General features: G+C 41.7%; 1 protein-coding gene and 1 non-coding gene across 35 annotated transcripts in view; both read right to left on the reverse strand.

The window, feature by feature from the left end:
- Positions 1–25,034, reverse strand: part of NRXN3 (neurexin 3) — a 1,579,173-nt gene that overhangs the window by 1,151,964 nt on the left and 402,175 nt on the right. The window lies entirely within an intron of this gene.
- Positions 5,359–5,658, reverse strand: LOC147579804 (signal recognition particle RNA). Its single transcript, XR_015253050.1, has one exon.

Genomic DNA, 25,034 nt, shown 5'->3' on the forward strand with positions numbered 1-25,034 from the left:
GGAGTCTTTGGGGGAACGATTAAATTTCTAAGAGCCCAAAGATTTCAAATGTTTAATACTTTTTTTTTTTTCAACGTTTATTTATTTTTGGGACAGAGAGAGACAGAGCATGAACGGGGGAGGGGCAGAGAGAGAGGGAGACACAGAATCGGAAACAGGCTCCAGGCTCTGAGCCATCAGCCCAGAGCCCGACGCGGGGCTCGAACTCCCAGACCACGAGATCGTGACCTGGCTGAAGTCGGATCCTTAACCGACTGCGCCACCCAGGCGCCCCTGTTTAATACTTTTAAGAAAATATTTCTAAAATGTACTGCATGTTTTCCCTCTTAAGAAAGAGTATGTTGGGTATAATTTATGTCCTTCAAAAAAATATTTTGTGGTTAAAATATCATTCTGATTCTGCCACTATCTTTCTGGAATTGCTTGGATGAAGCATCTATATTCTCTGTCTTAAGAAAGTGAGTATGTTGGGTATAATTTATATCCTTCAAAAAAATATTTTGTGGTTAAAATATCATTCTGATTCTGCCACTATCTTTCTAGAATTGCTTGGATGAAGCATCTATGTTCTCATATGTAAAATGAGGCTCTTTAACTAGATCAGGTCCTCGCAAAGTCTTGTGGTAAAGAACCAGTTTTGTTTGGTTTTCTAAATTTCCAATCCATTAGGCCAATCTATGGCCCTAAGGTGTAGAACTAGCAGCTAAATGCCAAATGGGATCCACCAGATTGAACTGGTTGACACCCTATTCAATGGCACCAGTCCACTGATCTGGATGTCCCCATATAAGGACTTGCTATCCAAGTGTTTAAATGGTTACTCTCAGTCTCAATATTCAAATTTGCACAGATAGGTAAGAGTTCTTGGACAGCACTGACCTTACAGGAAGTACTTTGAGTAGTCCAGAGATAGACAATGTCTAAGATCCATCCAACCAAAAGAGTCTAGGGTTTTATAATCTTGATGAGCATCAGTTATTTCATGGGTGCATTAAAAAAAAAATTATTTCAGAGAGAGAGAGAGAGAGAGTGTGTGTGCATGCATGCAAGGGAGAGGCAGGGAGGGGGGCAGGGACAGAGGATCCAAACGGGCTCTGCACTGACAGCAGAGAGCCTGATGAGGGGCTCAAACCTACAAACCATGAGATAATGACCTGACCTGAAGTTGGATGCTTAACTGACTGAGCCACCCAGGAACCCTTCATGGGTGCTTCTATAAAGCTATTAAAAGATGTTGGTCCCTGAAAGACCCTTCCCTGAAATCTCCATGATTTCTGAGTATGCTTTCTGGTTTAACATTATACTTAGTTCTCTTGAGGGTATTGCTTGTGCCCTAAAAGATTCTGGTCTCCTGAACTATTCTATTAGAATTTCCTTCTGTGGTCTCCCTCAGAGCACTTCTACCCTTGCTGCTGTCCTCCCTGCTCACAGTAGGTGTGACTACTTCCAACATTCTCCATCAATTCCGCTCGCTGTCTATATTCCAGCTCTTGATTCTTCTATGTGGAAGGCAGCTATGCTCACCACTATACCACCAACGCTTGATTCTTCTATCTGATATGAAAACCAAGTCTAAGGATTCTGTCTAACCCTACTCCATTCATGTGGAAGAAAGTGCATAGGCTACAAGATAAGTTTTTCCCCTCATTTAAAGGCTGTGCCCCCTTATCTCTGGCTAGCTTTAGATTCACAATTGTCTTGGAAGTCCCAAAATTCCAACAGCTAGATAAAGGGCTCATTATTCTTACATTTCCTTGAATAATGAATAAAAATCAGATAATGGGGCAATTTCTGAACACTCTTCTAAATGCTAAAATCTAATTTTAAAATTTATTAAGATGATAAAACATTTAAAAATATTTCTCAGTCTTCAAAGCATTCATTCTCACAAACCAGCCACTTTTGCTTTTCAAGAATTAAATATAACTACTAAAATAATGCAAATACTGAATAAACATACTTTCTATTTTTATATTTTCCACCCTTAGATGAGAAACAGCAGTACACCCACATAAGAACTTAAAGCAATCATGGGGCGCCTGGGTGGCTCAGTCGGTTGAGCGTCCGACTTCGGCTGAGGTCATGATCTCGCAGTCTGTGAGTTCAAGCCCCGCATCAGGCTCTGTGCTGACAGCTCACAGCCTGGAGCCTGTTTCAGATTCTGTGTCTCCCTCTCTGTCTGACCCTCCCCCGTTCATGCTGTCTCTCCCTGTCTCAAAAATAAACGTTAAAAAAAAATTTTTTTAAAAAGAACTTAAAGCAATCAAACAAATCAAAGGGGGCAGAGGGGCAAGACAGCAAGGGGGTTAGTGAGCAAAGCAGGCCTTTGGCCAAGAAGCTGCTTTTAGTGCAGCAAAGATTTGGACTGATAGACCGCAGAAGTGGGATGATCTCCGGATCTCGGCAGTTCTAACACTCCACGATTACGAGATATGACATGAAGGTTCATTTCACTCTGAGGAGACATCACAGGAAATAACCACACGGGGACTAAAACCAAGCAGCAGAGACCAAAGCAGCCTAGTTTCCTCAGCTTCCTCACCACCAGGTCAGCATTTTGCTAAAGACCTATTTGAGCTTCTGCAACTACAAATGAGTATGCCTACCAGAGGAAAGAACTTGAAGGAAGAGTTTCAGGGTGCAGGAATTCTAGAAAAAGAAAATATCATGGACAGAAGAGGAACAAGAGGTAACAGCAATTCTGGTTTAAGTCACAGACAAGCTTGAAAATCCAAAACCTAAAGAGCATAACTTTTCCAATGCTACAGACCTGGTGAGTGGCAGAACAAAAACACTGCTCAGTATGGCTAAAGCCAGTATATTATATTGCCTTGTCCGTACAAAATTTTTCATACATTTCAAGGAACTCAGAGATCCTAGGTTAAAAACCTCTGCTGTGCGGGGCACCTGGGTGGCTCAGTTGGTTGGGCATCCGACTTCGGCTTAGGTCATGATCTCATGGTTCGAGCCCCACATCAGGCTCTGTGCTGACAGCTCAGAGCCTGAAGCCTGCTTGGGATTCTGTGTCTCCCTCTCTCTTTGCCTTCCTCCGCTCATGCTCAGTCTAAGATAAATAAATATTAAAAATAAAATTTTTTTAAAAAACCTCTGCTGTGAAATACAAGCACTGTTCTCTTTATCAGCACAAATCATTCTTTCTTAGGATTAAAAAAAGCCACTTTATTACACATACTGCACTTCCTTTAGATGTCTATATACACTTCATGCTATTCAGTTCTTTCCTCATCAGCCACTACCAGAAATAAAACATAATTGGAATATCCATTCTTACTCCATTTGTAAACCTCCCAAGACCAAAGGAATTCAGGAACTTGATCCCAGAAATCTCTAGACTTTAAAGCACCCACTAAATATTCAGGACAAGATGGGAGCTGCATGGAAATACAATTAAGAAGATCTACGAAAGAAATCTTAAATCACAGCAACAGCTTAGAGGAGGGTTCCAGGTCCACCAACAATGCCCCTTGGTTCTCAATGTACCATATCGTCTTCTGGCAAAAAGCAAAGCTGACTGACGTCCACCAAAATGCCCCCACTGTTAAGTCAAAGAGTACACTGTGTCCCTTCTGTGTGCCAAGATTACATGATTACATAACAATACAATGGGAGGTAATGAGCAGATAGTGATGTACTGGGTTTAAAAAAATAAAAATATAAACAAAAACAAAAAATAATCCTATCTTATCAACAAGCCAAGGCCAGCTGGCAGGCAGGAGGTACAAGAGCTTGTTAATATAAGTAGAGATCTACAGACATTCCTTCTGGGGGACTTGTTCTGGGGCTGAAGAGTATTGAGTCAGAAATAGGGTCCTGATAAAGTGAGTAGGAATTGGTGACTCTGAAATGTCCATGTCATAGAAGGGTAAGAATCCTCTTTAGGGGCCAGAAAATCTGGGTTGGAATGAAGGTTGACGCCTACTTATTTACCCAACCTTGGGCAAACTGCTGAACCTCTCTAAGACCTTTTTAAAATCTGCAAAATAAATATCAGCACCAAGCCCCACTCATTTCACACATTTGTCTCATCATCCACATGGAAAAAGAAAATGTATTGGAAAAGGCTTTGCAACTTGTAAGTCGTTATGAGAATAATTACTATGATTACATACGTGTGCTTTCCTATATCCTAGATACACTTAAGTGATTCAGAACAGGAAGAAAAGAGGGAGGGGAAAATGGAAAGAAGTATAAAAAGAGAAACTACAGAAGGGAGAGTGGGAAAGATATGAGGGAGAGAGAAAGAAAATCTCTGCTCTGGAAAAGAAGGAATAAAAAGAAAGGAAAGGAAGAGAAATTGGTGCTGGTACAGTAACAAATAAATCCCCCCAGCATGACAGCCTTCTGCTGAAGCATTTCATTTTCCCACAACATAATGGTGTGTTATTGCCCATTATCTGTTCTGTCAGTGCCAGAGTCGATATTAAATGAGGGGCAGCTGCACTTAGCTGCCATTTTTCAGCTGTCTTCACGTTGCCATGGAGACCTGGTTGTTTCCGGATGAACCTGCCAGGAAAGCAAGGCGGAGTCAGGTGCAGGGGGAGCAAATGCTATAAGGGGTTAGGGTGTCAGGGTGGGGAGGGGGGGAAGGGCCAGGGGCAGGGGAATGTGACAGAAGGAAGAACAGCGTGGAGCTGTTTTGTCATGCTCTGCTTGCACCTGATAAATTGGCCATTTTGAAAACACAATCTATATTCCGGTGGCCCTGCACAGTAGATTCTCCTTCACATTGGCTCTCCACTCAAATTCCAGAGGAGCTTAAATTTGGGGTTCCGAAATAACCACAGATCCCTTCTTTCTACTCCATCCACCTCCCCGCCTACTCTTTACCTCCACCCTGGTACCAGGGGCTGGTTTGGGATTTCTGAATGTTCAGCACTGAGAAGAGAAAAACCAATTTAACAAAGGACATCTATACCTCGGCTCTGTCCAATCCATATTTTTTTTCCGGAACGTATTTATTTTTTTCACAAAATTACACATTTTTTAATTTACACAGGACCTTGGGAATCATGGAGTCAGCTACAGTACAAAGAGAAGCAGCACCAGCCAGTGACTGACCAGCACACACTATGCAGTGATGGGCCTCAAAAAGAACTGATTCTGCACCCAAGAGGAGCAGTAGCCCTGATGCCCTTGGAGGAACAGGAGCCTGGTTGGCCACATCTTCTGACTTTTTAAAACAGAAGCCAGAAATCTCTATTTTTGAGTAACACATCTCCAATGTTTAAATGTTGGCTCAAATTTTAAAAAAGATTTCTGCATGCTAGTTACATGGGCTGCCATTTTGCAACTGGACTTAGTCCAACATCGTTTTTTTTTTTTTTTTTTTTTTTTTTTTAGAGACAGGGTCTCGCTATGTTGCCCAGGCTGGAGTGCAGTGGCTATTCACAGGCGCGATCCCACTACTGATCAGCACGGGAGTTTTGACCTGCTCCGTTTCCGACCTGGGCCGGTTCACCCCTCCTTAGGCAACCTGGTGGTCCCCCGCTCCCGGGAGGTCACCATATTGATGCCGAACTTAGTGCGGACACCCGATCGGCATAGCGCACTACAGCCCAGAACTCCTGGGCTCAAGCGATCCTCCTGCCTCAGCCTCCCGAGTAGCTGGGACTACAGGCGCGCGCCACCGCGCCCGGCTCCAACATCGTTTTTAATTGTGACTTAGAAAGGCTAAGAAATTTGACCAACCCAGTTACCTTCATAAATGTAACTTTCCCTCCCATAATCTAATCCAGTCTACGTGTATCTGTCTCTCTCCCTCTTCCTTTCCACGCCCCCCCCATCTCATTCCTCCTTCTCTCCCTCTCTCCAACTCTCCCACACACACATACACTTCCTCCCTCCCAGTGGGAGATAAAGAGAGCTGTGAATTCACTTTTCCAGGGATCCTGTTTCCCCAAGAATTTGCTTATGGGACAAACTTTCCAAGACCGCTGAGTCTGGTACACTAGCTGTCAGAAGGAGACCATACATTAATTTCCTATCAGCAAAGCCCCATTAATACTATATCATGCCTTTTCACTACAATCTCCCTCTTTGGGTTTTTAATTACAAGTTACAAAAATAAGAAGAGTGGCCATTTACCAAGCACTCTCAAAGTGCTAAAAAGTACTTAACATATACTTTCTTATAGAAGTCTCACAAGAATCCTTTGAAACATATTATTTCCCCATTCCACAGATGAGAAAACTGAGGGTCAATAACATGTCCAAGGTCATATGACTGGTAAGAGGTAAGGCCAGGCATCAAAGCCAAGTTTGTCAGACTCCAAAGCTCAAGTGCTTACCCACTACATTGTACTGTCTCCCTACAAAATACAGGAACATTCTAGAGCCTAGTTTTATATCTCCTACTCATTTCCTTTTTTTAATGCAAACTTTAAAATAGCCTGACTGCTCTTCCCAGGACCTGGCTTACTACACTGTCCTCCCAAACAGTAAATTTAATTAATGACATCTTTTGTTAGAACTCTTACAAGTTTACTTCTGTGTTTGCCACCTCACCCTTTCTCACTGAGATTATCTCCTGCCCCTTCATTGCTCCCATCCTGTCCTTCACCACTTCCTCCTCTAAGTCACAACCAGAGTGATCTTCCTCTGTGTGGATATGACCATGTCATTCTCCTCCGTTAAGTCTTCACTTACGGATTTTAGGATAAATCTCCACTTCTCAGTGAGCCATCCAAAGCCTTCATGATCTGACTTCCTTTTTGATCTGGCACACGCCGTCCTCTATAGCCTCATCCCCATTCACTTTCCCCAAAGCAACCTAAGGGCCTACAGTCATCACCCACCCTTGGCTTCCCAAACACTGCAGAAAGCTACCAGCCTCCACGCGCTGACCCCTTTTCCTGGAATGTGTCTGTCTCTCCCCCTTGTCTATCTGTGCCCTGCTCATTCTTCACAACGTAGTTCAAGCCTCATCTGAGATCCCTAGACAGTCTTTGTGATGCCCATATCTAAGCAAGATACCCCTTCTCCAAGTGTCCTCAGTTCCCAGGTACCACTATGGTAGTCATTATCATACCACATTATAATCTTTGAGAGCAGGGACCCTGCCTAGGTCACTGGTCTCTACATCCTGGCACATTGTGGGCTGTCATTAAACAATTATCAAATGAATTACCTATCTCAGTTGACAGAAAAATGAGGTTATTTTCTAAATCTGTGCAGACATCCCTCCCTGACACTAAATACAACTGATCAAGTGACAAGGGGATCAAGAAGAGTTGCCTTGCCCACACTACACCACACACCAGACTTCCTAAAACAGTGCTTTCCTATCATCGAGCCCCAACTGGTGAGAATTTATGTATGGAAGTATGCACATAACTACAGGTGTACATAAATGAGTGGATCAATTTATTTAAAAACAGTAAAGAAAAATGTTTTAATATACAGGGACATCTGGGATATACTGGTTCTGCACAGTGGCTATGGATGACAACAATGGTAACACATCTCTTTTGGCTGAAGTCATGTGCTAGGTTAGGATACACAGAACACACTGGATGGGAAGCTGTGACATTCAGACCCACACCAAGGACTCCATTACGACCTCTGGTGCCAACAGACAGCAAGTGACTCCCCATCCCAGATACGCACAGAACTACCACAATCTCCTCCAACATCCTCATGGTACAAAATCTGTTTCACGTTTCTGGCTCTTTATCCCTCAACAGTTTCTCTTAACAAAGGTCTATGTCCCTCCTGTCTCTATCTTTCATCCCAAAGGCTTAAAAACAGTGTTTCCACATTACTTAAATACCAACCAGCTTCTCACGCTTCCTCTCATAGCCCTACCACCGTCTTGCTTCATGGTTCACAGAAAAGCACTTAGGACTGTTTTTGTTTTTGAAGTTTATTTCAAGAGCTTGAGAGAGCGAGTGGGGGAGGGGTATGGACACAGGGAGAGAGAGAATCCCAAGCAGTCTCTGCACTGTCAGCGTGGAGCCCGATGCAGGCCTTGAACTCACCAACCATGAGATCATGACTTGAGCCAAAAGCAGGAGTCAGACAACTGACTGAACCACACAGGCACCCCACTTGGGACCGTTTTAAGCCAGCTTTTACTTTAGTATCTTAAAAATGCAAGGCAAAAAAAGGTCTCACGGTGGCAGAGGTGCTCTGTGAATATTTGAGGATGTAAGTTAGAAGGACTGCCATTTCTTTTAAAAAACTCGCATATTTATAAAAACCTTAACACAATCCATGGCTTTGAGAACAGCCAACATATGCTTGGTTCCACCATTACTCATCAGAATGGAACTATTCAATTTCATTCAAATTATACATTTGATAGGAATATACCTGATAGGGAAGCTTTTCATGACAGGCCCACTCAGCAAGTGCTCCATCACCTACAGACATGGAGCCTCAGCCTCTGGCACAATGCCAAGCACATAGCAGGTGTACAATAACAGAACTGACCTAGAGAGGGGATTAGAAGGACTTCCAGACACCTCAAGGCTGGACCACTGATAAAATGGGGCACTGAACTGAAGGAAGTACGATCATTTTCTCAGGACAGTAGGCCAGAGCCCATGTTTGCCTAAGGAGGTAGCTGTCCTGCCTGAGTTCTTAGACCTTGGTTCTCTGGGATTAACAAAGGAGCCAGCTCAAAAGACACAAGCAAAGAGGACAGAAAGTTTCCCATACAAGCTTAGCAGGGACAGAATCCATATTTTAAGATTCCTCTCTGAGTCCTCAAACTACTGATCTTTTTGTAACAAAATTATGTCACTGGAGTGAATGCTGCACCTTAATAGAGAGATCAGCGGCACTCGGGGCATGGGGAAGGCAGTGGGCTCCCCGGGTCGAAGGGGAACTACCCCTCCCACCTCTAACACCTACCAAAGCCTCCTCACAAAAGCTTACGACAGCCTAGGATCCAACAGACCACATGGCCATGATCATAAAAATTCTAAGCCTGCCAACTAGAATCTCAGGGAACTTATCCTCAGAGAATGGGGAGCAGGTAAATGACAATGGCTACCTAAAACCATGAAAGGTTAAGGAAAATGCTTCCTGCTCAATAAATAAGGAACCACGATTTCTGTTTAGACACTTAAGTATACACATTACTGGAAAATAATCCTCGTTTTTTTTATTCCCCAATAAGGGCTTAATCATTTGTGAAAAAGGACTTTGCAATTCAATGTTTGTCAACATACTGTCAGGGTGCTAAACAAGAAATGCCCCCCAGCTGACTCTCTCCTCTGAAAATCCTTGGCTTCACTGAGGATTAGAACGTTAAAACAGTAGTACATTTGAATTCAAAGAATATTTACTGAGCACCCAGGATACCACATTAGGCTCCAGGAGTACAGATGGGAATAAGACACGGCTGTACCCATAAGAAGTTAGCAACCCAGTGGGAGAGGCAGGGTTCACTGAAATATAATGTGATCTCAGCCTTCAGACAGGGAAAATTTGGCAAGATGAAGGAAGGGGGAAAGACAGGCGGGGAGGGTTCTCTGAGTGGTGAAGCAGCTGAGCTACTCTAGAAATGGAGTAAACATTGGCTGGGGGAAAAAGCTGGAAAGAGTTTTAGGGCAAAAGTAGCAGCATTATCAAAGAAAACTCTTGGTTGGTATTTCCTAATGAAAAATGTCAGATGAGAGCATGGCCTTGTCGTCAGACCACAAGAGAATCATAAAGAAAAATAATTCCAGAGATATGCATTGAAGACAGCTTGTATTTATGGCGCAAATCTATTTTTTAGGTGTTAATGTGTAAAGCCTTAGAATAAAGTGGTTATTGCTGTAAGGGGAAAACACATTGCTTTGATTTTTCTAGTTTAAAGAAATTCATCTTTTCTTCTAGTCTTATACCCATGTCCCTCTTCCTGCTTGATCTTTTTTCATTCTCCACCTCCTCCTCACATTTTTGTGCTGCTTAAAATAGCCACCATCTATCTCCCTTCACACATTTTGTCATTCCGCTAATCCTAAGGAATTAAAGACATGTAGATGCACACACATTCACATTCACACACCTACAGTCACATGCTGACTCCGTATGTTGAACCGTGTGATTATTTTATTATTTTGAAAACTCTTCATTTGAAAAGTGGTTCCAATATTTACATGAAGACATTTTGTACACCGATGAAAGCTGAAGCCTTTCCCAACTGGTTAAATATGGTTTACTATTACACCACTTAACACATGTGAAATGTGATTCTTCTGTTTATTTTTTTTTAAAGAAATCCCAACAAATGTAGATGTTTAAATATAGCACTTTGGCTTGTGTTTGTAAAGGGTGTGAAATTGAGTAAAAATTTGATAGAAAAATATCCAGAGACAGCGCCTCCCATATTTTTCATGACCATGTATAATAAAGCTCCTTGCCTGGTAGCATTTTTATATGGTATTAAATTCCAAGATCTCCCAGGGTTAGTTCTGATCTGAACTGAATGTCAAATTAGAGGCCAGAGACCCAATATATATTATTCACTTGGATTTTTTTCCCCTTTGGATTTCTTTTAACATTCCAATGGCATCACTCAAATAGAATTCTTTCTCCTCCTTTTTTAGGGCACATTTACTTCCAGCAGAATCTGTGTTAGAGTTCCAAGGAAGTGCTTTAACTTCTACAATCAGGTGTCAAGATATTAATGACTCCTTGTTCCTGGAGAGTGAGGACCGTGACATCAAAGGTGACTCATCTCATCAAAATACATCCTCTTGAGCCTAAGGGAAGATTATGACTAAAACTCTAAAGCAGCAAAGGCAACTCCAAGGCAACCTGTGGGACAGAAGATGGGGAGGTAGTGGAAAGAAAATCCAAATCCTTTGCCTTACGCTTTATTTTTCTTTAGAACCATGCCTCTAGGAAAATGCTCTGAGAACAACCTTTGATTGTGAATCCCCTAGGCTCATGACCATGTATTTTCTGAATCTGGTCTTGAATAACCTTTGAGACTGTCCTGAGATGTATGACTCAGTATATTAAGTCTCTGGCCTGTCACAACACCCACCTTGCAAGGAGGTTACTGAAACCAATGTTGACTTTGATTGTGAATCTATTTTTATTCAAAACCAACTCCTCCAGGGTTTTTTTCTACAAGTGTCAGAGGCTGAATAGAGGGTAAAGGAGCTTCTTTCCATACTCCCATGTGAAAACCACCTACTGAGCATCTTAATGTGAGTGGCTGTACCTCTTCGCCCAGGTAATGCCTTAACCCCTCTAGACTCAGATTCTTCTCCAATAAAATAAACGGAATGAAGAGGAGCCCTAAAATCCTTTTCAGGGCCAACCAGCAGCTATGTCAGAAGTAAGCCTTTCTCAATTTTCCCCTTTTACAATCAAAAGGAGAATGTATCTCAGAAATGTTAGCGAGGACTCCGTCTTAACCTAAAACTGAATTTCTCTATTTAGTGGTTGGTACTCAGTTGAGACCCTTGAGTAGGGGGTTCCCTTTTCACACTCTCCTTGGGGTTATCCCTCCATACTCTCGTGTCATAAACATATAGGGATACCCCAGTAACCCTCCTTCTTCTCTACACAAAAATAAACAAATGAATGGTGTTTGCAAGTTTATAAAAAAAAAAACTTTGTTTTAAATAGACAAAGAGGGGCACCTGGGTGGCTCTATTGGTTAAGTGTCTGATTCTGGATTTTGGCTCATGTCATGATCTCACAGTTCGTGTGTTGGAGCCCTATGTCAAGCTCTGCACTGACAGTGTGGAGCCTGCTTGGGATTCCCTCCCTCCCTCCCTCCCTCCCTCCCTCTCTCTCTCTCTCCCCGCCTCTCTCTCTCTCAAAATAAATAAATGAAGTTTAAAAAAGGCAAAGACAGACCAGGTAGAAATTCCAGGAACCAAATCTTCATTTTCATAAGCCGTAACTAACACTCCCAACAACTTCATTTCCTGTAACTCCACTTAGTCTGGGAAGGTCATTCTTTCTAGCTCATGGGGCTAGCCCAGGTGCCCCTGACCCTTGAGACCGGCCATCCAAAGCCAAAAGGTCCCAGAAGGCAAGGAGAAGTCTTGTCCTAATGATGCTGATTGGTATTAATCACAGCCCACAGTCACAGAGGCAAGCAGTAAAACGAACATGTGTAAGGCAACAGCGGCTGTTATCATAATTCCTAATTATGACTGTTTAGAGGTCTCTCAAGGAATATAATTAAGTTTAACATGCCAAATGATAAAGAAAAAAATATTAATCCATCTTCTGTCCTCCCCTACCGCCCACCAATAAGGCCGCTCTCTTCCTGAATTATCTGTAGGATCCTCTACACTTGCCCTGTTTTTTCACAAGTGGTACTGTCAAAGGGAATTTATTCTTCAAAAGACAAGGCAGTTGGCTGGGAACCCCCACAGCTGCTGCAGGCAGCCCAGTATTTCAGTTAAAGGGCTCTTGATTGTAAACCTTGAGACTGGCGGGTGGGGGAGGGGGGAAGGCGGGGGAAGAAAACGTAATGGATAAAGAAATGAAGGTCCTCGTGAAGTAAGTAGCCAGGCTCTTTCATGCCATGAAAACAAACCAGGCAGAAGGGAAAGCAATAGGGGGCAATGGAGAAAACCTTTGGGCATCTTGAGGAAAGTCAGAGGATAGGAAGAAATTTTAGGCCTGGGCAGGGAGCCTGCTGCTTTGTAACAATTCTGTTTGGAAGTTTTTGTTTTATGGTTTTAATTCTACTGTCCACTACCTCTCCAAAAACGAAACAAAAAACTGCAAACAAATGGTTGACTTTGGAATTGGAAGACACCTGGGTGCCAGCTTGCCACCCTGTCCCCCCGCCCCATGCTCAGTGCAGCTCAGGCCTGCAGGCTCCTGATGCCCCCTTGACCCTAACTCCCAGACTGAAAGGCCATGAAGGAAGGGAAGCTAAGATCCTTTTCCAGCTGGGGTCATTCTGAAGGAGTTTCTCTGATGCAGTACTAAAGTGGGTTTACAAAACATGACTTGCCCCCAAGTTATCCCTAATAAAAGACTCTAAAGATACTAGGCTAGTTTAGAATGTCAAACACCACTCCTAGCCTATGCCAGGGTTCAGGGTCATGAGAAATTAGAGTAGGGTTTTGCCTCTGTCTGGGAGCAAACCGCCTAGAAATGGGACCATTACTCCCAGAGCAGAAATTCATGTCCCTGAGACTCGAGATATCTTAGAGTCATTTAGAGACCCTATGGTTGTTGGTTCCTCAGTCCACTACTCTTCCAACTAAAGCTACACTGATCCAGAGAGGTAGATCAGACATGAAGAGTTAAAACAATGACTCAGTTCCCTTTCTCCAGTGTGTCACCCCTGCCCATTCGGTGGATCAGCCTGTGGTGACCAATGTAATGATGAAGAAAGCCAGGTAGCCAGGACAGAAGGCCAAGAAGAGAGAAGAATTGATAAAACAGTAGGTCAGGCTCTGAAATCTGAGGCATGGGTCACCTGGGAGAAGGATGTTTGCTTGTTTTGGGGGGTATATTTCCTTGGAATTAAAAAACAACTAATATGAAAAGCAAACTAAACTTTCTTCCAGGGAGAAAGCCTCTCCATCCTATATGCATTCAGAAATAAAATTGCTTTCTAAAGGCGATAGCACCAGGAGTGATTTCTGTAGAATTAATCACCGTGAGTGTTTGAAAGGAGAATGACAGAAGACCTTGAGACTCCTCGCATCTCAGATGACTTCATCGTGATTCAGGCAGAAGAGCACACCTTAAACCTGTATCCATGTAAGAATGCCACCTCAAGGTAGGCAGAGGTAACTCCAAAGGAACAGCATTTTCTCAACCTTTCTGTATGACCTGATTTTGAGGCAGGATCTTAATCTTTAGGGAGAACTTAACTGAGCATGTTAGGAACCCAGATGGGAAGGGGAACAAATAGAATAAACGTTTTTACTACCTATATCTGTACCAATTGGTAGAATGAATCAAGATGGAAGAACACAGGGGTGCCAAAAGCAGTCTACTTTCAAACCATCAATATTCTTCAGGCTATAGAAAGACAAGAAACTTTCATGAAGGACTACCCTCATTAGTTGGCCATAACAGAAAATTGATTGTCATAAAGAAGGTCTGTATTTCACTCACAGTGTTGCCATATGGCCAAAAAGAATGTTCTGGGCATTGAGAACTTAGGAAGACAGGCTGTCTCACAAATGGATTTCTTTTACCCTAGAAAGTCCGTTAGCCTTTCTTATACTCATTGACATTACTGTAATAGTGTGTTTGAAAACTTTCCAGAAGACTGCAGATATTCCATTAAAATGAAATTTGGGTTAAAAACTAGATCTAGATTCTCTTTTAGAGATTATCATTATGCAGCTCCCGACACATGGAAGCAAATGTCACAGGCCAAACAGAGGTGATGAAACCCTAACTAAGGCAGTGTAGTAGACAGAGAAAGAGGCAGCCTAGGAAGAGGTTTGAAATGTGGAATTGCAAGATCTGGTGACAAATTAGAGATGAAAGGTAGAAGGGCATGTGGAATGAGCAAGAGGAAGAAGTGTAGGTAGTTACCAAGGGTGGAGTAAATGTAAATCTTCTATTCTCTCCACTCATTTCTACTCTTCTAATGAGAAATAGAGAAGTAACCTTTGTGTGGCAGAGAATGAACTCAGATTTAGAGGGGTTATTTGAGGTACGTGTGACACAAATAGGTGGAGATGCCTAATAGGAAGCTGGAAACACAGGTCCATACCCCAAAAGAGTGATCCAGGCTGGCAATTAGAACTTGAGACTTGGTGACACTAAACTGATGGTTCAAATTGTCCAGAAAGAGGAGATGAGAAGAAAAAGTGGAGCAAAGACAGAATTTTCAGGAGAAGAGCACAAGTACTTCATAAGCAACCAAAGAAAGAAAAACTCTAAAGGTAAAAGAAGGAAGAGGGCAACCACAGTCACAGAGGCCAAAGGTAAAGAAAGTAATCCACCTATAAGGGGATGTGGTTCTAAGGCTTCTCAACTCTGTGACCAGGTAAGAACAGAAGAGCCAGTATTGAAAAGAAGGGGGAAAGGGAGTATCAAAAGGACAAGTAGCATGCATTTTTGACTTTATTACAGTATGTGTGACAGCAAAGATTATTGTGAGTGAAATATAAACATCTACAAGTTGGGGCATCTTTAGCACCAGCTGGTAGGAGCCACCTGCTCTCCCATAAGTCCCAGCCATCTCCCCTTATTTGTGCTGCTGTGTAACAACCAGATTGGGAATGAGAAAGCTGGGCAAGAGGAAGTGGGTCAAATACTGGTAGTTCCATTGTTGGGCACCTAAGACCAGTGTCAGTATAGGACAAAACTGGGTAATAAATGAATTTGTTCTTCAGGACCCCTGTATGTCTCTCCTTCCTATGTGACCTTCCCTCTCTTGTCCTCAAAGCACACAACTGAATCTAGTTTAAGGTGGTACTTCAGCCATCTGTGAGCTGGGCACCTCATACCATCCACTGCCTGGCCCAGTCCGTAGCTATAGCTGGGGGCACTCAATCTTCCCATCACCACCCAACAGGTCTCTCTCTCCTCATGGGGCATTTCCTCCTGCTGATTTTTCTTCTCTTTCCTATCCATTTTAACACTGTCCCAAAAAACATCTTAGAAGCACCACAGGTATCCCTGGTGTGTTAGCTGACAAGGGTTTCCCCAAGGCTAAAAAGACTTTTGCATAGAGTGAAAATTAAGTGATCTGATTAAAAACTGATCTCAGGCTGTAGAGACAAAAAGACAGCAGGATTGGGTGAATAATTGAAATGGAGGCTGGCAGTGTTAGGGTAGGGCTAGGGGCTGGAGAGGGACAGAATAAAAGAGGAAACAGCAGTGTTTCCGAAGTTTAGGAGGCAAGAAGTTTGTGAGCAAGGAGCATGGGCTTCAGTGTTAGAGAAACATCTATAAAATGCTTATTTAAAAAAAAAAGTCACTAAAAGACACCAGATTGTTACATGTTAACTACATACTGGGAAGAGTAGGGAGTGAGAAATGAGATTAAATTTCTACTGTGAACTAAGAAAGGTAATTCAAATTCTTCATTTTCTTTTTATTTATTTATTTTGAGAGAGAGTGAGCGAGAGCAGGAGCATGCACAGGAAAGAAGCAGGAGAGAGAGGGGGAGAGGGGGAAAGGGAGAATGAATCCCAAGCAGACTCCACACTGTTAGCACAGAGCCCGATGCAGGGCTCAAACTCATGAACTGTGAGATCATGACCTGAGCCGAAATCAAAAGTCGGATGTTTAACCGACTGAACGATCCAGGAGCCCCTCAAAACTCCTCATTTTCAAAGAAAGAAATGCAACAGGCTACAAAGAAGGATCATTTAAACCTTCACTAGTGTCACCACCATAAGGTACATTCCAAATGTCCAATGAATGGAAAAACACTGTGTTTTCAAAAGACCATTATTTAATGATATGAAATGTCTTATTTCCCCCATTTCCTTTCATGAGTTAAACTGTTGGGAGGGGAAGTAGAAGAAAGGGAATTTGTGGGGTAAATTGGGCATTCCTGCCCAAAGGATGGGGAGCTGGCATACCAAATTTAGCCTTGTCCATGCCTCATCAACTTTTGGACTGCCTCCTGGCATTAAAGGTCATTCTACATATCTACTCATCTCACTACACTCTTTAGCCTCTCCATATATTAATCCTCTTGTTTAATTGCCTGTTATAAAGGGCAAAAGTCAGAGTAAGGGAACCCTACTGAGAACTCTCTGCCTGAGCCCAATATTAACAACATGCATGAGATCTCCAGAAATTCACTTTTTTTTTTTGTAACTAGAGTCTAGGGTTCTAACCTTCTTAGAATAATCCCCACCTAAACCCACCTTCAATTCTACTTGAAAAATCTGAAGTCTGAACCACGATAATATATTCTGTGAAGAACCTGAGTCCCAGCTATGGCAAATCCCCTAGATTGCCTTGCTCCTCTGTAAACCTTAGCCAATTACTAAGATGTTGGCTCCTTCTGCTACAACTGCATATAACCCTCTTTTCAAATCCAAATGTTAAAAAGCCTCATCCATATTAACCAGCTCCCCTTGGGAAGTGTTAATTGGAAAACCACATAACGATATCTGTTTGCTAGAGACAACATCTAACTAAGGTAGAAATGACACAGCAAATGCGTGACTGTGACAGCAGATTTCAGGTGCCTCAGCTACCCCAGAACACAGACACCTGACCTCAGAAGCAGCAGGCACATCCCAGATCTGCAGCTGGATATTGTATGACTCTAGGCAAAACAAAACCTCTCTGTGCTACAGATCTGACCCCCCCCCCCCCAGAAATAGAAGGGATGATGCACCACCCTCTGCATCATCTTGTCAGGAGGTATGCTGAAAGGAGTCCATGAGTCCCCTTCATGCTCTGTGTCCTAGGAGTCCTCGGTGACTCATGTCTCAGCTGTAATTCTAAGCCAACAGAAGTCTAACTGTGGGGGAGTTCCTGTGCATTCTGCTCCACTCTGGCCACTAGAGGGCAACAGAGTCCCATGCACTCCATGGGCTCTGGGTCTATCACCTGAAAGAGGAGTGAACTGTACACAGATACACTGCCATGTTTCTAAAATTGAAGGCTACGCTAATTATCCATGAAAATGAGAAATTCAGGATCTGCTACTTTGTAAGGTTGTCCAGGCCCTGCTTTATCTTGTCAACTTGTCTATTCACATTGGCCCACAGCTGTGAGCTGGTGACCTTTTGAGTTCTGCCTCTTCAAGGGTGAGTCTTAAAGTCCTTCTGCTTTTAATTCCACTGATGCCATCATTAGCAACCCACCACCCATGTTTTTCTAGATGGCAACAACCTGCCAAGAGAGACCAACCATGGCTGTTGCTTGCATCCCCTTGACTCATGGATACTGTTGCATCCCCTTAAACCATGGCCATTCTTTGCAACCCCTTGGATTATGGACAACTTTAAATGCCCCTCAACAATGGCCACCACCTAACTCCCCTTGAAATGACTGCTCCTTTCAGTCTCCCTGAACCATGGCCACCTCTTACATTCTCTTGAAAGGACTCAGATTGATGAGAAAATACTGAGTTGGACTGGGGGATGGTGGTGATAAAAGGGCACATGGAAAGAAGAAAATCTATTTTCAATCTATAATCTTATAGTGAGAAAGTCCCTTAGAAAAATCTAGTCCAGTTCTCTCACCTCACAGGCAAAGGAGCTAAGGTCTAAAGAGTTTTCAAACTATTTAGTGGTAGATCCAGGTTTAGCCCTGAGATCTCCTCGTTCCCTGGGATCTTCTTTCCTCTACTCCATGGATGCTCAGTGGGGTTCTTTGTGAGACACAAGATAGGTCTGTAGGTAGAAACTGGGGGCCTGGAGGGGGGGGGGGAGTACCAGGAATTTCACTATGTCCTGAAGAACTAGATTCAGATACCAAAAAAGAAAAAGCACAGGGCTTTGTGATCATGAGAAAGGTATTAACCAGTGACATCCTGGGGAAGGTTTGTTATAGTTAATAAATAGATACCCAGGCAAAGCAAGGCAGCCTTTTTATTTAGAGCCCATTCTCAAACCATGGAGTAGGAAAAGGGCTTTTTTTTCAGTTTTTGTAATCAAATGATAGCACTTTAGGATAAATTTAAGATACTATTACTTCTCTCTCCTTGAAAAAAATAGAATCTTATCTTTAATTATAGAAAAATTTGTTTCCTCTGAAAGAAATTTTAGACACCAGTGAAGTTTGGAGGAGGGACATTTTAGTAGGGGGCATTTCTGAAATCAGATCATTGAGCAACCTTTTCCTCAGCCCTTCCTAGAAGACTGATCCTGCATGCATTACAGCATCCAAGGCTGTCTCACTCCCCACAACATCTTCTCCAGCAATGAACTGGCCTGTATTTCAGATGATGGTCAAGATGTCATCCTCAGTATCTCCTATAGCTTCAAGACAGGGAAAAAAAGTAAGAGGGTATTTCCAAGATATTCTGCCTGTTGATCTGGAATCCCAGGACTTCCCCAGCCTCATCTGTGTTGCCCAAGTTCAAACAACAGTGAAAATCTCCGCAGGTCCCTTTTTGCTATTTGATCTTCTGTAGCCGCCATTTGAGTTATTTTCTCTACATTTCCATTAATTAATTATTCTGTTTAGACTGCACCCTCGCAGTCCTGACAGGGGTGGGAGGAGAGTAATGAAGTTATTATATTGATTCTAAAAGTAATGATGATACCAAGAAGTGAACAAAGGATGTTTGAGTAACTGAGCAAGAAGTCACATGTCTCCCCACCTCAATAATCCCAAGGTACATCACTGGCTGTTTGCTTATGTGCAACCTTGGGGTCCCTTACAGATCTCTGTATGGCTTTTTAAGACTATAATCTACAGAACTCTAACCATTCTGCAACTGTTGGTGTTGTCAGGAGCAAAATAATGACGGCTTCATTTTATTAGTGGCATAAGAATTAGTAATAACACATTTATGCAGTCCTTTATGAAAGCTCTTTCACATCTATTATGTTGTAGAATTCTGACAACAAACCTGCGAGGTGGCCAGAAGGGGTATGATCACCTCCATTTTGCAGATGGGGAAGCATAGCACAGAGTTCACTAACGCCTCCCTAGACCACAGAGCTGATGCGGTACTGTACCAGGGTCCACCCACCCTAAGATCAAGCACTTCATCTCCCTTCAGTAACATCGATTAAATGGCAAAGAGATCTGGGGAAGAGCACCATCCCAATGGAATCTCAAACTTCCATTTCCATTTTAGTTCTGAAGATAAGGTATGGCAGGAACCTCCAGGGCAGAGATAGAAGAAAGGAGGAAGCAGAGAGCAGCCTGCACTGGAAGACCTTAATCCAAGTTCCTTAACCTTGCACACTGACATTTGGGGCCAACTACTTGCTGTGAGGTGCTGTCCTGTGCACAGTAGCATAGTTAGCAGCATCCCAGGTCTCTACCCACTAGATGTCAATAGCACCCCTACCCACCTCACAGTGTGACTCGCAGATATTTCCAGCTGCCCCCTTGGGGTGCCAAATTGCCCTTGGATTAACACATAATATTATATATAGCTTGTCTCCCAATCTCTCTCTCCATCCTTCCCCACCTCTACCCCTGCCCCAGGAGTTGTTTCCTGAGCTATTCATCCTCAACCAAAATTGCCAAAAGTCCATGACTCTTAATGAGTTTGAAGCTCATTTCCATCTCTTCCTAGACAAGCTTTCTTGGGGGAGTTATCTGTTGGGGCCTCAGTTTTCTCATTTGTCAAATAAGAATGATACCACCCACCTTACTGCTCTAGCTGCCCACTCAGTCTATCTGCCTACAAGGCACTGCCATTCAGCATCCCAGCAGAACTGTTGTGTGCCTGGGGGAGAAGGAGTGACCTCATTATGAATACACAGGACTGTAGCAGACCACTAACAAGTTCTGCTTCTCTCGTTGGGTGTTTATCCTTGGATATTCAATTCTGTGACCTGCCTTAACGTGTAATTACTTTCTGTGGCCTACAAAGCCCTACAAGATCTGGCCACAGCCCTTTTTACTACCCTTTACCACATAGCCCTTTCCCCCTGTTTGCTTTTCTTTTCCATTCCTGGAGACTCTAAGTTTGTCCTGACTCAGGGCCTTGCCCCTACACTTCACTCTGCTTGGAACAACTGTCCCCTAAAACTTCTCATGGCTACCTCCTTTGCTTCACTGAGCTCTTGGCTTAAACGTCACCTCTTTACAGAAGTCTTTCCTGACGTCCAAATCCAAGCCGCCTCAACTTCTGCTTTCCTTCTATATCCACATCCCCCATCATTGTCACCTTGTTAGCCCACTTGTTTTCTGTCAGTATCTCCCTTTTAAAATGTTAGCTTCATGGGGTGCCTGGTGGCTCAGTTGGTTAAGTGTCTGACTCTTGGTTTCAGCTCAGGTCATGGTCTCACGTTTGATGAGTTTTGAGCCCCACACTGGGCTCTGTGCTGACAGTGCAGGGCCTGCTTGGTATTCTCTCACTCCCTCTCGCTCTCTGCCCCTCCCCCACTCACTCTGTCCCTCTTGAAATAAGCAAACTTAAAAATTTTTTTTTAAATAAATAAATGAATAAAATGGTAGCTTCATGTGTTGTTCACCACTGTCGCCTAAACACTTCTAACAGTGTCAGGCCTGTAGTAAATAGTCCAAAAATATTAGCTGAATAAATGATTAAGTGATCTCTTCAAGTCCCATGTCCTTACAATTCCCATGGCCCCAGACATGGGTTGACAGTATATACTCAATTACTATTTATTTAATTGACCTGAGGCATCTGTTGAGTACCAACTATGGTCCTTGGAAGCTGCTAAGCCTAAGAAGACTTTTCCTGAGAGGCCAGCTCTGTCCTTGAAGTAGTGTCTTTTTTCTTTTCATTTTTCCTTTCTCTTTTCCAGTTTTGCTGAGAAATAACATACATCACTGTATAAGTTTTAGGTGTATGTTCACATATATTGTGAACTGATTACAATAGGTTCAACTGCCATTCATTTTCTCATATAGTTACAAAAAGAGAAAAATAAAATTTGTATTAAGTTTATTTCTTTTTGAGAGAGACAAAGTAAGGGAGAGGCAGAGAGAGAGGGAGAGAGAGAATCCCAAACAGGCTCCACACTGTCAGCTCAGAGCCCAATGCAGGGTTCGACCTCATGAACTGAACTGTGAGAACATGACCTGAGCCAAAATCAAGAGTCAGACACTTAACAAACTGAGCCACCCAGGCATCCCAAGAAAGAAGAATAAAAGAAAAAAAGATTTCTCCTGTGATAAGAACTCGTCATATTCACTCTCTCAATGTCCCCATGTATCACAGCACTGTTAGCTACAGTCATCATGTTGCATATCACATCCCCACTAGTGATTTTTCTCATAACTGGAAGTCAGTACTTTTTGAGCACCTTTCTCCAATTCCCATACCCCCAAACCCCACCTCAAGTCTGGTCTCTTTTTCTGAGTTTGGTTGGTTTTTGTTTTTAGATTCCACGTATAAATGAGATCATTCAGTGTGTGTCTTTCTCTGACCAATTTCACTTAAATGCCTTCAAGGTCCATTCATGTTGTTGCAAATGGGAAGATTTCCTCATTTTTTTAATTTATATACATACAAGCACACACATATAAATAACAGAATATTATTTATATCATATATAGGAACTTCTTTATCTATTCATCCACTGATATACACTTAGGTTGATTCCATGTTCTGGCTACTGTAAAAAAATGCTGTTATGAACATGGGGGTGCAGATATGTTTTCAAGTAAGTGTTATCATTTCCTCTGGATATATTCCCAGAAGTAGAACTACTGGATCATGTGGTAGTTCAATTTTTAATTTTTTGAGGACCCTCCAAACTTTCTTCCACAGTGGCTGCACCATTTGCAATTCCACCAACATGCCCAAGGGTTCCCTTTTCTATATAGCTATGCCAACAGTTGTTACGGTTTGTCTTTCTGATGATAGCCATTCCAACAGGCATGATGTGTTCTCTCACTGTGGTTTTAATTTGTCTCCCTAGTGACTACTCAAGTTGAACATTCTTGCATGCCCCTCTTGGTCTTTCACAAAAAGTGTTTATCCTCTTTGAAGAAATGTCTATTTGGATCCTTTGCCCTTTTTTAATTGGGGTTTTAGGGGGGTTTTTTGGCTTGGGGGCAGGGGGGGATCTTTTGCTATTGAGTTGTATGAGTTCTTTATGCATTTTAGATATTAACCCCTTATCATATTTATGGTTTGCAAATTTCTTTTTCCCATAAGTTGTCTTTCAACTTTTCAGTGGTTTCGTTTGCCACGTAAAGCTTTTTAGTTTGATGTAGTCTCACTTGTTTTTTTAATTTGTGGCTTTTGCTTTAGGTATCATCTCCAAAAATTCATTACGAAGACCCACATCAAGGAGCTCTGTTCTTTTCTTCTAGGTGCTTTGTGGTTTCAGGTCTTACATTTCAATATTTAATCCATTTTGAATTAATCTTTGCAAGTGGTGTTTGATATCAGTCCTGTTTCATTCTTTTACATGTGAATATCCAGTTATCCCAGCACAATTTATTAAAGAGACTATTTTTCTCCACTGAGCATTTTTGGCTCCCTTGTCAAATATTAGTTGACTGCATAAAGCTTGGTTTTATTTCTGGGCTCTCAATTCTGTTCTATTGATCAATTTGTCTGTTTTTAGGCCAGTATCATACTGTTTTAATAACCACAGCTTTATTATATAGCTTGAAATCAAAAAGTGTGATACCTCCTGCTTTATTCTTGTTCCACAAAATTTGTTTTGCTAGTTGGGATTGTTTGCGGTTCCATATAAATCTTAAGAGTATTTTTTTTTCTATTTCTATAAAAATGTCATTGGAATCTTGATAGGGATTACACCAAATCTATAGATGGCTTTCAGTAGTATTAACATTTTAACAATATTAATTCTTCCAAACCATGAACACAGGATACCTTTCCATTTATTTTTGTCTTCCACTTTTTTCATGTCTTAGAGCTTTCAGCTTAGAGATCTTTCACTTCCTTAAATTTATTCCTAAGTATTTTATTGTTTTTGATGCTATTGTAAATGGGATCAATTTATTTCTTTTTCATACATTTCACTGTTAGTGCACAGAAATGCTGATTTTTGTTAATTTTATATCCTGCAACTTTACTGAATTCATTGATTAAAGTTTTTTGGTTGAGGCATTAGGGTTTTCTCCATATAAAATCATGCCATCTGCAAATAAATAATTCTACTTCTTCCTTTCCAATTCAGATAACTTCTATTTCTTTTTCTTGACTGATTGCTCTAGCTAGGTCTTCTAGTACTATGTTGAATACAAGTGGTGAGAGTGGGCCCTTTTGTCTTATTTCTGATCACAGAGGAAAAACTTATGTTCTTTCACCAGTTAGTATAAAGTTACATGTGGGCTGGTCATATATGGTCTTTATTATAGTGAAATATGTTCCTTCTATCTCTAACTTCTTGAGTTTTTATCATGAATGGATGCTGAATTTTGTTGAATGTTTATTTCTGAATCTATCAAGATGATCATTTGGCTCTTTCATTCTATATAACACAATACATTACATGGATTGATTTGCATATGTTGAATCACCATTGTATCCCAGGGATAAATCTCACTTGATAGTGGAGAAATATCCTTTTAATGTGCTACTGAATTTTGTTTTCTAGCATTTTACTGAGAATTTTTGCACCTATATTTATCAGGGATATATTAGCACATAGTTTTCTAACAGTGTCCTTTCCTAGTTTAGATATCAGGATAATGCTAGCCTCCTAAAATAAGTTTGAGAATATACTCTCCTCTTTGACTTTTTAGAAGAGTTTGAGAAGGGCTGGTGTTGATTCTTCAAGTATTTGGTAAAATTCATCATGAAGCCATGTGGTCATAGGCTTTTCTTCACAAGGAGATTTTTGACTACTGATTCAATCTATTTACTAACAAGTGCTTATTACTATGAACTTCCCTCTTAGAACTGCTTTTGCTGTATCCCTTAAGTTTTGGTATGTGGTGCCTGCATTTTCATTTGTCTCAAGAAACATTTATTTCCCTTTAATTTCTTCTTTGATCCATTGGTTGCTCAGCACAGTGTTGTTTAATTTTCATGTGTTCATGAATTTTCCAGTTTTTCTCTTGCCATTGATTCCTAGTTTAATGTCATTGTAGTCAGAAAATACACTTGGTATGATTTCAATCTTCTTGAATTGGTAAGGACCAGCTTTGTGAACATACAGTCTATCCTAGAAAATGTTCCATGTGTGCTTGAGAAGAATGTGCATTCTGCTGTTGTTGAATAGAATGTTATGCATATGTATGTTAAGTCCATTCAGTCTATAGTGTTGCTCAAAGCTGCTACCATATTGATTACCTGTCTGGATGATCTATCCACCTTTGAAAGTGGGGTATTAAAGTCCCCAAATATTGTATTACTGTTTATTTCTCCTTTTAGCTCTGTTAGTTTTTACTATTTTTAGGTGCTCTGATGTTGGATACATAAATATTTACAAATGTTTATAGCTTCTTGGTATGTTATCACTTTTGCCATTATGTAAAGATCTTCTTTTTCTCTTTTTACCATTTTTAGTTAAAATCTTATTTCCTCTA

This window comes from Puma concolor, chromosome B3 (assembly GCF_028749965.1).
Source record: "Puma concolor isolate L17-30 chromosome B3, mPumCon1.1.hap2, whole genome shotgun sequence".
NCBI classification, from domain to species: domain Eukaryota; kingdom Metazoa; phylum Chordata; class Mammalia; order Carnivora; family Felidae; genus Puma; species Puma concolor.